Source organism: Ostrinia nubilalis, chromosome W, assembly GCF_963855985.1.
Source record: "Ostrinia nubilalis chromosome W, ilOstNubi1.1, whole genome shotgun sequence".
Classification (NCBI taxonomy): domain Eukaryota; kingdom Metazoa; phylum Arthropoda; class Insecta; order Lepidoptera; family Crambidae; genus Ostrinia; species Ostrinia nubilalis.
The window spans coordinates 6,705,025-6,716,384 of record NC_087118.1 but is presented as its reverse complement, the minus strand read 5'-3'; the positions used below and the strand labels follow the sequence as shown (position 1 = coordinate 6,716,384).

Genomic DNA, 11,360 nt, shown 5'->3' with positions numbered 1-11,360 from the left:
ACTTAAAGCTTAGTTGCAACAGGATATTGCAAAATTCCCACGGGAACTGGAATTAGCGGGAAATTCCTTTTGTATGACTGACTCACTGACATACCCACGCACAGCCTAAACGGCTAAACGTAGGCACTTGAAATTTATAAGGGACGTAGCTTAGATACCGTAGAGGTGCACTAAGAAAGGAATTCCCGAAATTCCCACAGGAACAGGAATTACCGGGAAAATCCTTTTGTATGAAAAATCTAAACCGCTTAAGTTAGACGCTTGAAATTTGGCATGTAGGTCCCTTAGTAAACTTAAAGCTTAGTTACAACAGGATATTGCGAAATTCCAACGGGAACGGGAGTAAGCAGGAAAAAACATTTGTATGAAAAAATCTAAACCGCGTAAGATAGATGAAGGGGGTAAAACGGGATCCACGCGTACGAAGTCGCGGGCGGCCGCTAGTTTAGGAATAATAATTAACTGTAGTAATTTAAATAATTAAAAAAACTACACTTTTTAAATAATTTTGAAATACATACTTAATATGACAAAATACTGTAGCAAAAAAATTATTTTAGCTAATAAAAACATTAACTTTACTTCACCGTGTCTATTTTCCGACACTACACCTTTTAAAACTGTGTGTCCAATTTCGAATTATCACAACACTGAAGTTTATTAATAGGTACTTTAGATATGGTACGATTATACAAACACCACTAGATTAAAGTTTACCAATCGTAAATACAATAAATGCTTCTTAAAATTAAGTTTTTATTAATTTTACTTTGCTTATACAACACTGACGATTGAGCCACCTTGAGCTGTGAGGTAGATCAATTCTGAACACAAAAAAATTGCGCTCTTGTGAGCGTAATAGCACGGGAACCCGATGCCTATAAATCTTGAATCATTCCAAATCAATCTCACTAGATGGCGACATAAGTATCGAATTTCTGAAGACGTTTGTAAAAAGTCACTAATGCTTAGTAAACTATAATGAAAAAATGTTTTACACATTAATTTGTTCATTTAAACACAGTGAATGATTCAAATACACAAAATTTCTATAAATAATAAAATTTTATCTTTAGTAAAAACAGAAGTCATAAGCAATAGTTTTTGAAGCGCTGTTGATTTAGCATTTAGTTACAAATGATGTAATAGATGGCGCTCATCGATGCTGTTTTGTTTCTACACTTATAAAAATACAAAATTTTGTAAATATTTATTATTTTTATTAATTTTAATTTCTTGTAAAAAACAATACTTCTACATTTAAATAAAAATGAAAAAAACACAATTTAGTATTAAAAAAGTTTGACTGCATTCATCATTCATATTATTTTGCCGGATAAATTATTGCTATATCCATTTCATTCTCGCATAACGTAATGCGTACTGGAAAGAAAAGGCTAGCCAGTAGTATAATGAAGCATAGATTGAGAGATCACTTTTAAAGTTTTGACTTTTGAATCATGTCAAAAGTTCAAAACTTTGTTTTACGACTTCGAGTTTCTCAGTTCGAGTTGGCGATTCCTAGTTTTTGTGATTTTTATTTTGTGACCTGGACTGAAATTGGACTTCGATTGGGCTTTCTTTCTTGATTTACTTTGGCTACGTATCTGGACTCCGACACTGCTGATTTTCTTATCGACCTTTGGCGTACCCGTACCGGAATTTGACCTCAGCTCGCACGAAGACCTGGCTTGTGAAAAGGATTTCAGACAAAATGCCTCCGAATAAGTGCTCCTATTTTAGGTGTACAAATACTTCAGATAAGAAGTCAATGTTCCGTTTCCCTTGGAAAGATCCAGATCGCTTAGAAGTATGGTTAAATAACTGTGGTAAGCAAATATACATACATCTTCTAAAACATACTGATACGAGAAAACTAGAATAATAATTTGATACATCTGTTTTGCAATTGCTATTTTGTTTGTAGAATAAAATTTAACATGTTTTTTTCATTCTAAAATAAATAATCGGTTAGACAGAGTGCCATTAGTGAGTACAGATACCAGTCTATCCCTCACACAAAAGCTTCAATTATTAAGTTAACTTTAAGGCGTTTGTAAAAGAAATAAAGTTTTTTATCCTACTAATATTATAAAAGCGAAAGTTTGTGTGAATGTCTGGATGTTTGTTACTCTTACACGCAAAAACCACTGAACGGATTTTGTTGAAACTTTACAGTATTATTGTTTATAACCTTGAATAACATATTATGGGCTATAATTTGTGACGATAATGTGAAGCCGCGGGCAAAAGCTACTTATTTATATTCTAATTATAACCGCTAAATTTAAACTTTTTGAGAAATAATTTGTAATAGCTCATGGTCTATTTTGCATCTAGACTTCCATATGCGATTACCTGTAAATGGCTAATTACAGTAAGTACCTAGATATAATTTTAAGTCTTCATTGTTTATATTGATTGCTGTTGGTATTCCGAACAAAATAAAATAAAATAATTATTTATTTGGGACTAATGTAATTGCAAATCGTTTGCTAATTTTTCCTCTACCAGTGCTTTGAGACAAACATTTGGCAAGTGTTGAGAAGAAACACATCATAGGAGAATATAAAAAATTTGGAAATTTACATTATTAAGATTTTTTATTCATACATACAAAATAAGTGATTGAAATCAAAATTTTCATTGGAAGAAAGACAAATTTGACATTTACCAAAACTTGCTGCCAGCCTTTTGGGCACTATTCCTGACTGCGGCGCTGGGGGTTAAATCTTTTTTATCTTGTAAATAGTTTTTGTTGTTAGTAATTTTTAAATTTTAGTTTTTAAGTTAATGTAAATATATTATAAAATTGTTTAACCAAAACTCTTGTCTTAATTTATCATTTATTAGATTGGAACGGACACTTTTTTCTAGTCTTTTCAGATCTTGCTTTAAAACTACTTGAGTCTTGAGTTGAATCAGTCTAATCGGATCTTTTTACAAAAATCGGTATAATTTTCAACGTCATTTGGTCCTAAACTTATTTATGATGCTTTTGAATACTTTATAATTAGTTAATTTGTTAATTACCTATGTCATATCTAAAAGGGCCATTTTATGCTTTATTTTAGGAGAAATTTTGAAAATTTCAAATTTCTGCATTGAGGGCTCTGGTTAGGAATGATCTGGTGATGGTTGGGCATCTGAGATTAATAGGTATTGTTAGGGACTGATAAAAAATATTAATACTGTAAGTAATTAAACAAGTTTGCTATGCATTTAGAACCATTTTTATTACAGAATAGGTTTTGCCCGCGGCTTCACACCCGTGAAATTTAGTTTGTCACAGATCGTCGTTAATTATGGCTTATAAGTTATTCTGGGTTATAGACAATAATACTGTAAAGTTTCATCAAAATCCGTTCAGTAGTTTTTGCGTGAAAGAGTAACAAACATCCAGACATCCAATATCGCTTGTTGAAGTGGTTATTGGGTGTACCAAAGTCATAAATTAGTAATGCTTCTTCTATCTACTTTTTTATAATTTTTCTCTGCTCATATCCTTTTTCTTTTTACGCCGGAAAATGCTTTGCGCATACCTACTGACCCAAGGGGACTCTAGTCCGGTCGCCGAGCAGATAGAATTTCGCACGTCATTGTAGGTACGCTACATTGTACCTACACAGTACACATCCTTATCGCTCGCGTGTAATTATATTGCTGTCGCGCTCGCACACTCACTACCCGTCGCATAGTCGCCACTGCAATATAATTACCCGCGAGCGATAATGATGGGTAGCTTGCGGTCATTGTACGAAATTCTATCTGCTCGGCGACCGGACTACCCGCCCAGTAATAATCCGAAGGGTGGCGCCTCAGTCAGCTCTGCTGATCAGACGTACCTACTGCGGCCCTCCTAAGTCCAAAGAATGGGCTTAGGCAAACGTTCCGCCTGCCTCCACCTGGGGGGTTTTAAAGATTTTTCCTGCATGGTGGCCCGCGCTGTTTTTGTCCGTGTCGATTAACCAGTACTCCTCGCCATGACTGAGGTGGAGGCGGGGCGGAGCGGAGAAATGTTTTGAGTAATCAATCAGATTTAATTCAGATTGAATAAGATTGACAGAATGAAATCTAACTGGTTATTCAAAATATTTCTCCGCACTGCTCTATCTTGGTGAAAATCGGGCCTTAGGTATTTTTTTATCACTATTGACACTTAAACTGGAATTAAGGACTCTGACATATTAACAAAAAAATAGCAATATCTGAATGAATGAAGACCTATTTCCGTACCGCGCGGGAATAACTTGACATGTCATTTTCGCGTACTTTTCAGGGGAGCGATTTTAAAGTTTAGAGTTCTCTGGTAAATCGGAATTAATGATAATTGATATTTTTATGATTGAAATAAGCTAATTTGATGCATATCTTTCGATTGGCGTAAGAATTTGATTAAATTATCTTCTTAATCTATTAAAAAAAAGACTTGTCAAGTTGTGTACCGACGACTTGTCAAGTTATTCACCAAAGAAAAACAAATATTTAAGGTATAAAAATTGGATTTAAGTTAATTATTTGGAATTAAGTTTAGGTAAAAAAACAAAACATAAAAATAGAACATATTTTTATCACTTTTGCAATGAAATAGTAACAAATTTAATAGAAAAATCAAATATAATCGCAGATTATGATCGCTTTTGATCAGATAATTGTACGTTTGCTTAAAATTTAAAAAAAGACAAATAAAATAACAAAAGCCATGCTTCATAACAAGCACAATTAATTTTAATTATTTTAAGCTTACCATTAAGCTTAAAATAATTAAAATTAACTGGATATATTTTTGCGTAAGGTCGACACGCCCTTTCGCGTCCATCGTCCAGTTCACGTCCAAATGACGGATCAATCTAGAACGAAAGCTATTGCTATGATTCCCTGAATGTATGACAGGTAAACCCACATTAAAAAAAACTTATAGCATGCTACCGTTTTTGCCAAAAATAAATCCCACGTGAGCAGGTGCGCGTTTCAAGGTAAGTTTTTAATATATTTAGGTCCAGTTTGGGATTTACAGCAGTCTCTAAGCCTTAACCATGAACCATACAATACGGATAATGATATCGGTGATTGTACTTTATTAAATGACACTTAAAATAAGGTGGATGCGAATTTACTACAATGCAATTTCCACTTTGCGTCAGAAGTGATTGCGGTCTGGTCTAACTGGGTCAAAGATATTAAAATATACAAAACAATGCATGTTTTATATCATTTAAAACGTTATTTACATGACGTATCGAACACAAAGATTTTTTTCAGTACTTAGGCCTTTTCCTGGACGCTAATACACGCTCCAAATGTAGCTTACCCTTTGTGATAGCCAATTTGCGTCCACATTATCACGACTATTTTCTAAATACAGACGTTATAAATAATGTTAAAAAGCAAACTGTGCCTAGAGAGGAGACCATATTGCAAATTGAGCCATACTATTGAAATTTCAAAAAATGAAATAAACTAAAATATATGTATGTATGTTTATAATTATTAAGTGTGATACCTAAATATTTTGAATACCAATTAGTAAGATTTTATTTATATTTTTTTATTTAAATGCTGTTATTAATTATTAGTGATTTTGAATGCATTTCTTTTATATTTCATTAATATTACAAAGATAATATTAAAACTTCTAATGGTTTAGAGCAAGTTTAATACTATACTTATAAAGACTAAAGGGAGCATAATGACAACAATTTTTCGTTCAAAATGATTACGAAAAATTGTAGGGTGGGTGTACCAGTAACAAACCGAATAAGTGACATTTTAAAAGTAATTTTGATATTGTGACTCAATTATTACAACAATCATTGCGAAAAAAAGAATTCACTACTCCTTAACTATCATAGAATCAAGTAGCTTATTCCAATTTTCTTAATAGCTGTAAGGTTTATTTTTATTTAACAATCAATGTGGAAAGTCGCAATGTGCCTAAGGTTGACCAGTAGGCCTAAGATGCGCGACGCGATAAGCGGTTATCACGCCATTTTATCGATTTTGCCCATACATTTTGACGTCGATAAAAGTTATCACGGCGCGCATCTTAGGCCTACTGATCGTACCAAGTCGTGTTTGTCGCTTTTATTTATGACTAATGATTGGTAGAAGTACGGCAGTGCTACCAAACGTAACAAAAGTGGCGGGAAATTGGACAGATTGTTAATATTTTGATGTGAAATTAGAAATGGTGTACTACAGACTGGTTCCTGGTGTGGGATTGGTGCACCCACCTTATATTATTTTTATTCCTCAAATCTACCAACTCACTAAATGGACGAGATCTGGCGTATCGACCCTACTTACTTTTACCTCATCATTATTCCTAAATAATGTCATTGAAGTCAAATAGACTATAAAAATTATCCGGAACTTAAAATTGACCTAAAAGTTTATTATTAGATTTTTTACTTAAATTCTGTTGTCAAACGAAATATTAGTCTGTTATGAAAAAACATTAGTAGATAGACCTACCTATTGACTAAACATATCCTTCTACTTTCAACTTGCTATTTAAACGTTAATTTAGTTTTAAACTATTGAAAATAGTAATAAAAGTAATAATTAACGCTTTGATAAGTAAAAAATATATAAAGCTAACAATGTTATATTTTAACAACTGCTAATGACACATATAAAAATATGATTATACGAAGGTAATAGCTGGATAACTCCAAATATCCAAACTCTTGACAGCGTGCATAACTAGACAACTGCACATATCATGGATGTGTTTAGTACTCAGAGGGGATCATAACTTGATAACTGTTTTTGTCAAATTAAAAACGAAAATCCATAAATGTATAAGTCGAGATATTAATAAATACATGTTCTGACATACATTGATAAATCGAAATATAAATGTTTGTACGAATAATATTAATTGGATATATCGTTATGTCAAATATTTATTGCCTAAATTGTAGATATTTACTTATGAACAAGAGCTGTATTTCAAGTATTTTTGGGTATTTCGAGTTGAGTTTTTTATACCAGTAGGGTATAAGGTAGAGGAAGCGTTTAAGCTAATAAAAAAAAAAAGTGCAGGTCGAGTTGTCAAGTTATTCCCGCGCGGTACGGATTTATTGCTATCTATAGTCTTTTTCACCTAAGATGATCCGTATGACGTTTCGAGTTTGAAAGATTTAGAGATGTCACATAACTAAACCATAGCGATTTATCTATCGATTTTTTTCGAAGAGTTAGTAAAACCTACTTTTAGAGAAATATTTTGTATAGGTGTTATTTAACAAAAAACATGTTTTTTACAATTACAAATATTATTGTAACAATTTTTTATTGATAATATTCAAATTTCATGGTTCATGTTCAAAAAAACGATTCCTAAAAAGTACTGGTTCTGTTTCTTTAAATTAAAAACCATTAATTTATTTTTAATGCGTTTATTAAAGTCAATAATCGAAAAATATAGTTGATTTTTGTGATGTTTTTAATAACTAAGTATTCACTGCAATCGATTAATGAACCGCGGAAATAATCGATTTTATTATAAAAGAAATACCCCAGCACTAAATCTATTCCGTTTCACACATTGCGTACATGAAATAAATGATATTTTTACATCGTATTTAATTAAAATATAATCAATAGACTCAGATTTTACTATATATTTCAAGACAAGGTAGTTATTTTTTTTTTATTATATTGCTAATAAAATACAAATATTTTTTCAAAAATATTCTGCATATGTAGTATGCGTAATATGGATAACCTTGAAGTGTCATACGGATCATCTTACGTGAAAAAGACTATAAAAGTATACTTTGCTTGCTATTTCAACTACAGACAAAATTCTTATAATTTTCTACTGCCACCTTATCTGAACTTTTCAAATCAATTCTTTGCATTTGCTGGATTTTCATATTTAATATTATATTTTTAGGTAATATGACAATAACACATTTGCCTCGAGAGAAATTGCGGTCAAGATACATATGTATTGACCATTTCCAAAATAAATATATACGGAGTGCGACTAATGTGAGAAAAACACTCCGAAGACAAGCAATACCAGAACCGTATCAGAATCCGGAAGTTGATACAACATCTCAGAATCATTCTCCATCTCACTTGCCAGGTTAGTATACATGCATTATTTAATTTATCATTAATTCATATGTGACAACAGCTCAATGGTGTTGGTGTCAGACTGCTGATTCCGGACCTCCCGAGGTTTGGTAGTTCGAACGCAGGGTTCGTCGCCACTAGACTATTGTGGAGAACGTAAACTGATGATATATACTTACTAGGTAGCCCTTACTAGGGCATTTATTAATACAATAATGACTGTGGTAAAAGTGGACTACCTCAAACCGTTTTCGAGAAATTCTATTTTGGACTTAATTATTTTGTGTATTTAATTTTAATGTTATTTGACTATTACATCGTTTTATTTATTTGACAATTTTACATATTGACATTGATATTATAAATTATCTGTATTGTATAAATTGTTGGCGCGTTGGACTTTCTGTAAGCCTTCAAGTAGATTATAAATAAGTAAATAAAGATCGCTATTTGCAAAAATGTTTGGCCCATGCCATAGTTTGAAAGTAGTGCTTAAAATCTCATGAGTGCAATACATTTATAGGTACTATTGAAGGTCCGACCGAAGTTGCAAAAAAGCATTTTTTTTTAATATTATGTAAAATTTTAAAACAAGAACGTTATCAATCTGTTTCATTTTTTTCACCAGGTTCATCTAGTTCACCTGCAAGTTTAAAAGTTTTAACACCACAAAGGGTTTATGTAAATAAAAAGAGGATTCTTGCAGAAACCCACAAATCAGACACTGAGGCGGAGAATGAAGAACAGCTGTATTCGACCACACCCAAAAAAAGAAAAATAGTAGATACACCGAAGTGTAAAAAACTGAAAACACTTTTAGTAAAAAGTAATAAGTCATTAAAACGGCAAATAATTAAAAACAAAAGTTTAAAAAATAAAAATTTCATTGATTTATCCAAACATACTTTTAAAAGCGAATCAAGTAAATTAATAACTAATTACAACTAAGGTTAAAACAAAAACAATTTACGCAAGAAGAAAAAAAATTCTGCATGTCCTTATATTATAAGTCGCCCGCTGCTTACAAATTTATGGTAAAATCAGGCATAGTTTTGGCTGCTCCATCTACAATTCAACGATGGTTACAAGAAACCAATTGCTTGCCAGGAATAAATAGCGAAATATTTGAAAATATTAAAAATAAATTTTCTGATAAATCAATTAAGGAAAGGGCATGTGCGGTGTGTTTTGACGAAATGAGCATTATGATTAATTTAGAATACACAAATAAATATGATTTAATAGAGGGATTTGAAGATTTTGGTGGTGGGGATAGAATTAACAATGAAGCCAAATATGCACTTGTATTTGTTGCCAGGGGAATCTACACAAATTGGAAGATCCCCATAGCATATTTTTTATCGCAGAAAAACGTGCATGCTGATAAATTAAAAATGATTTTAGAATCTGTAATCGACAAATTATTTGAATGTGGCTTGTTACCAAAAGTAACCGTTTGTGATCAAGCTACAACGAATGTTAAATTGATCAAAAATTTGGGTGCTAGTGTTGATTCTCCTTTTTATTTTATAAATGGACATAAAATGTATGCAATTTTTGACACACCTCATTTGATTAAAAATATCCGGAATAATTTACTTCAGCATGATTTTGATTTAAATGGTGATCAAATTTCATTCAATGATATTTTGCATGTGTACAATATTGATAAAATGAATAAAAGTAAATGTTTAAGAAAAATAACGCCAGTGCACATAAATCCAAATAGCTTTCAAAAAATGAAAGTAAAACTGGCCACACAAATATTAAGTAACTCTGTTGCTGGTGCAATAAAAACAGCCATAGATAGCGGAGAGTTGAAGAGCACTACTGCAAAAAATACAGCTGATTTTGTACAATTATGTAATGATTTATTTGATTGTCTTAATTCAAAAAATAAATTTGATTCGAATCCACATAGATGTGCTATAACAAATAATAAAAATTCGATTGTTAATCAAACTCTAATCAAAGGTAGGGAAATGTTTATGAATATAAAGAAAATTACTAAAAATCGTAAAAATGAAATACAAATGACACGACCCCCATGTTTCGACGGTATGATTCAGACGATAAATAGTGTTCTTCAACTCTCAACAGAAGAATTTTCGGATGGCACTGGCGTTAAATTTCTAATAACCTATCAGTAGTAAATAAATTGGGAAGGCTAGCTCACGACGCCTTTAAAAACGGCGTCGCGATTTAGCCTCCCCAATTTAGGTTAATGACATGATAAAATGCTTTCAACGACTGATGATAAAAACGATGCACAATTGAAAAATATCACACACGTACACACATACACTAATTATTTCAAAAACTCGTTTGCCTACACAACCTTCCGCTGATCCATCCTGTCCATTATTATACAAGACGTTCATGGATTTTGCGTTCACTCCTTCAACTAACATAATAAGTTTCTACATACTTTCGTTGTTATGTTCTGTTCATTCTATACAATATGGTAACTAATACCTACAATATCGGTGGACAGCCATTACCTAGTTTTAATTTATTGATGTGTCTGATTTTCCATCATTTCGTTTAAATCCATCAACCAGAACGGTCGAGTAAAAACTGTAATGAGATTTCTGAAACAAAAAGAATCACTCAAATTAGAATGCATCTGTCCTGCAGAATCGAATAAAACTAGGCGTCATGGGAATTTATTGCCAAATACTATACGCAGTATCGTGTGTGGTCCATCGAACTGTGGGAAGACTAATTTAGTTATTAGTCTTTTGTTACATAAGGATGGACCACGTTTTCGTAATCTTTATGTATACTCAAAGTCACTATACCAACCCAAATACGTATTTTTAGAAAAAGTATTGGAAAATGTTGCCGGCACATCTTATTACAAGTATAATCATAACATTGAAATTTTAAGTCCCCACGAAGCGTTGCCTGACTCAATTATCATATTTGACGATGTTGCTTGTGAAAACCAAAACAATATACGCGATTATTTCGCTATGGGTCGACATAAGAACATTGATTGTTTTTATATGAATCAAACTTACACTAAAATACCCAAACAACTAGTAAGAGATAATGCTAATCTTATTATATTGTTCAAGCAAGATGATGTAAATCTAAGACACGTTTACGATGAACATGTTGGGTCTGATATGTCATGGATGCAGTTTCGTGAAATGTGTTCAACTGTGTGGAGTAAACCTTATAGTTATGTGGTCATCAATAAGGATTGTGAACGAAACAAAGGCTGTTATCGCATGAAGTTTGATACATTCATAGTAATGGACTAAACG

The 11,360-nt window shown here is 32.1% G+C and overlaps 1 long non-coding RNA gene across 1 annotated transcript; it reads left to right on the top strand.

Moving 5' to 3' along the window:
• The first annotated feature begins 1,312 nt into the window (after positions 1-1,312).
• LOC135086271 (uncharacterized) lies at positions 1,313-10,219 on the top strand. The gene is made up of 3 exons (XR_010260362.1): positions 1,313-1,829; positions 7,904-8,098; positions 8,717-10,219. It is a non-coding gene; the product is annotated as an uncharacterized LOC135086271 (long non-coding RNA).
• Positions 10,220-11,360: the final 1,141 nt, after the last annotated feature.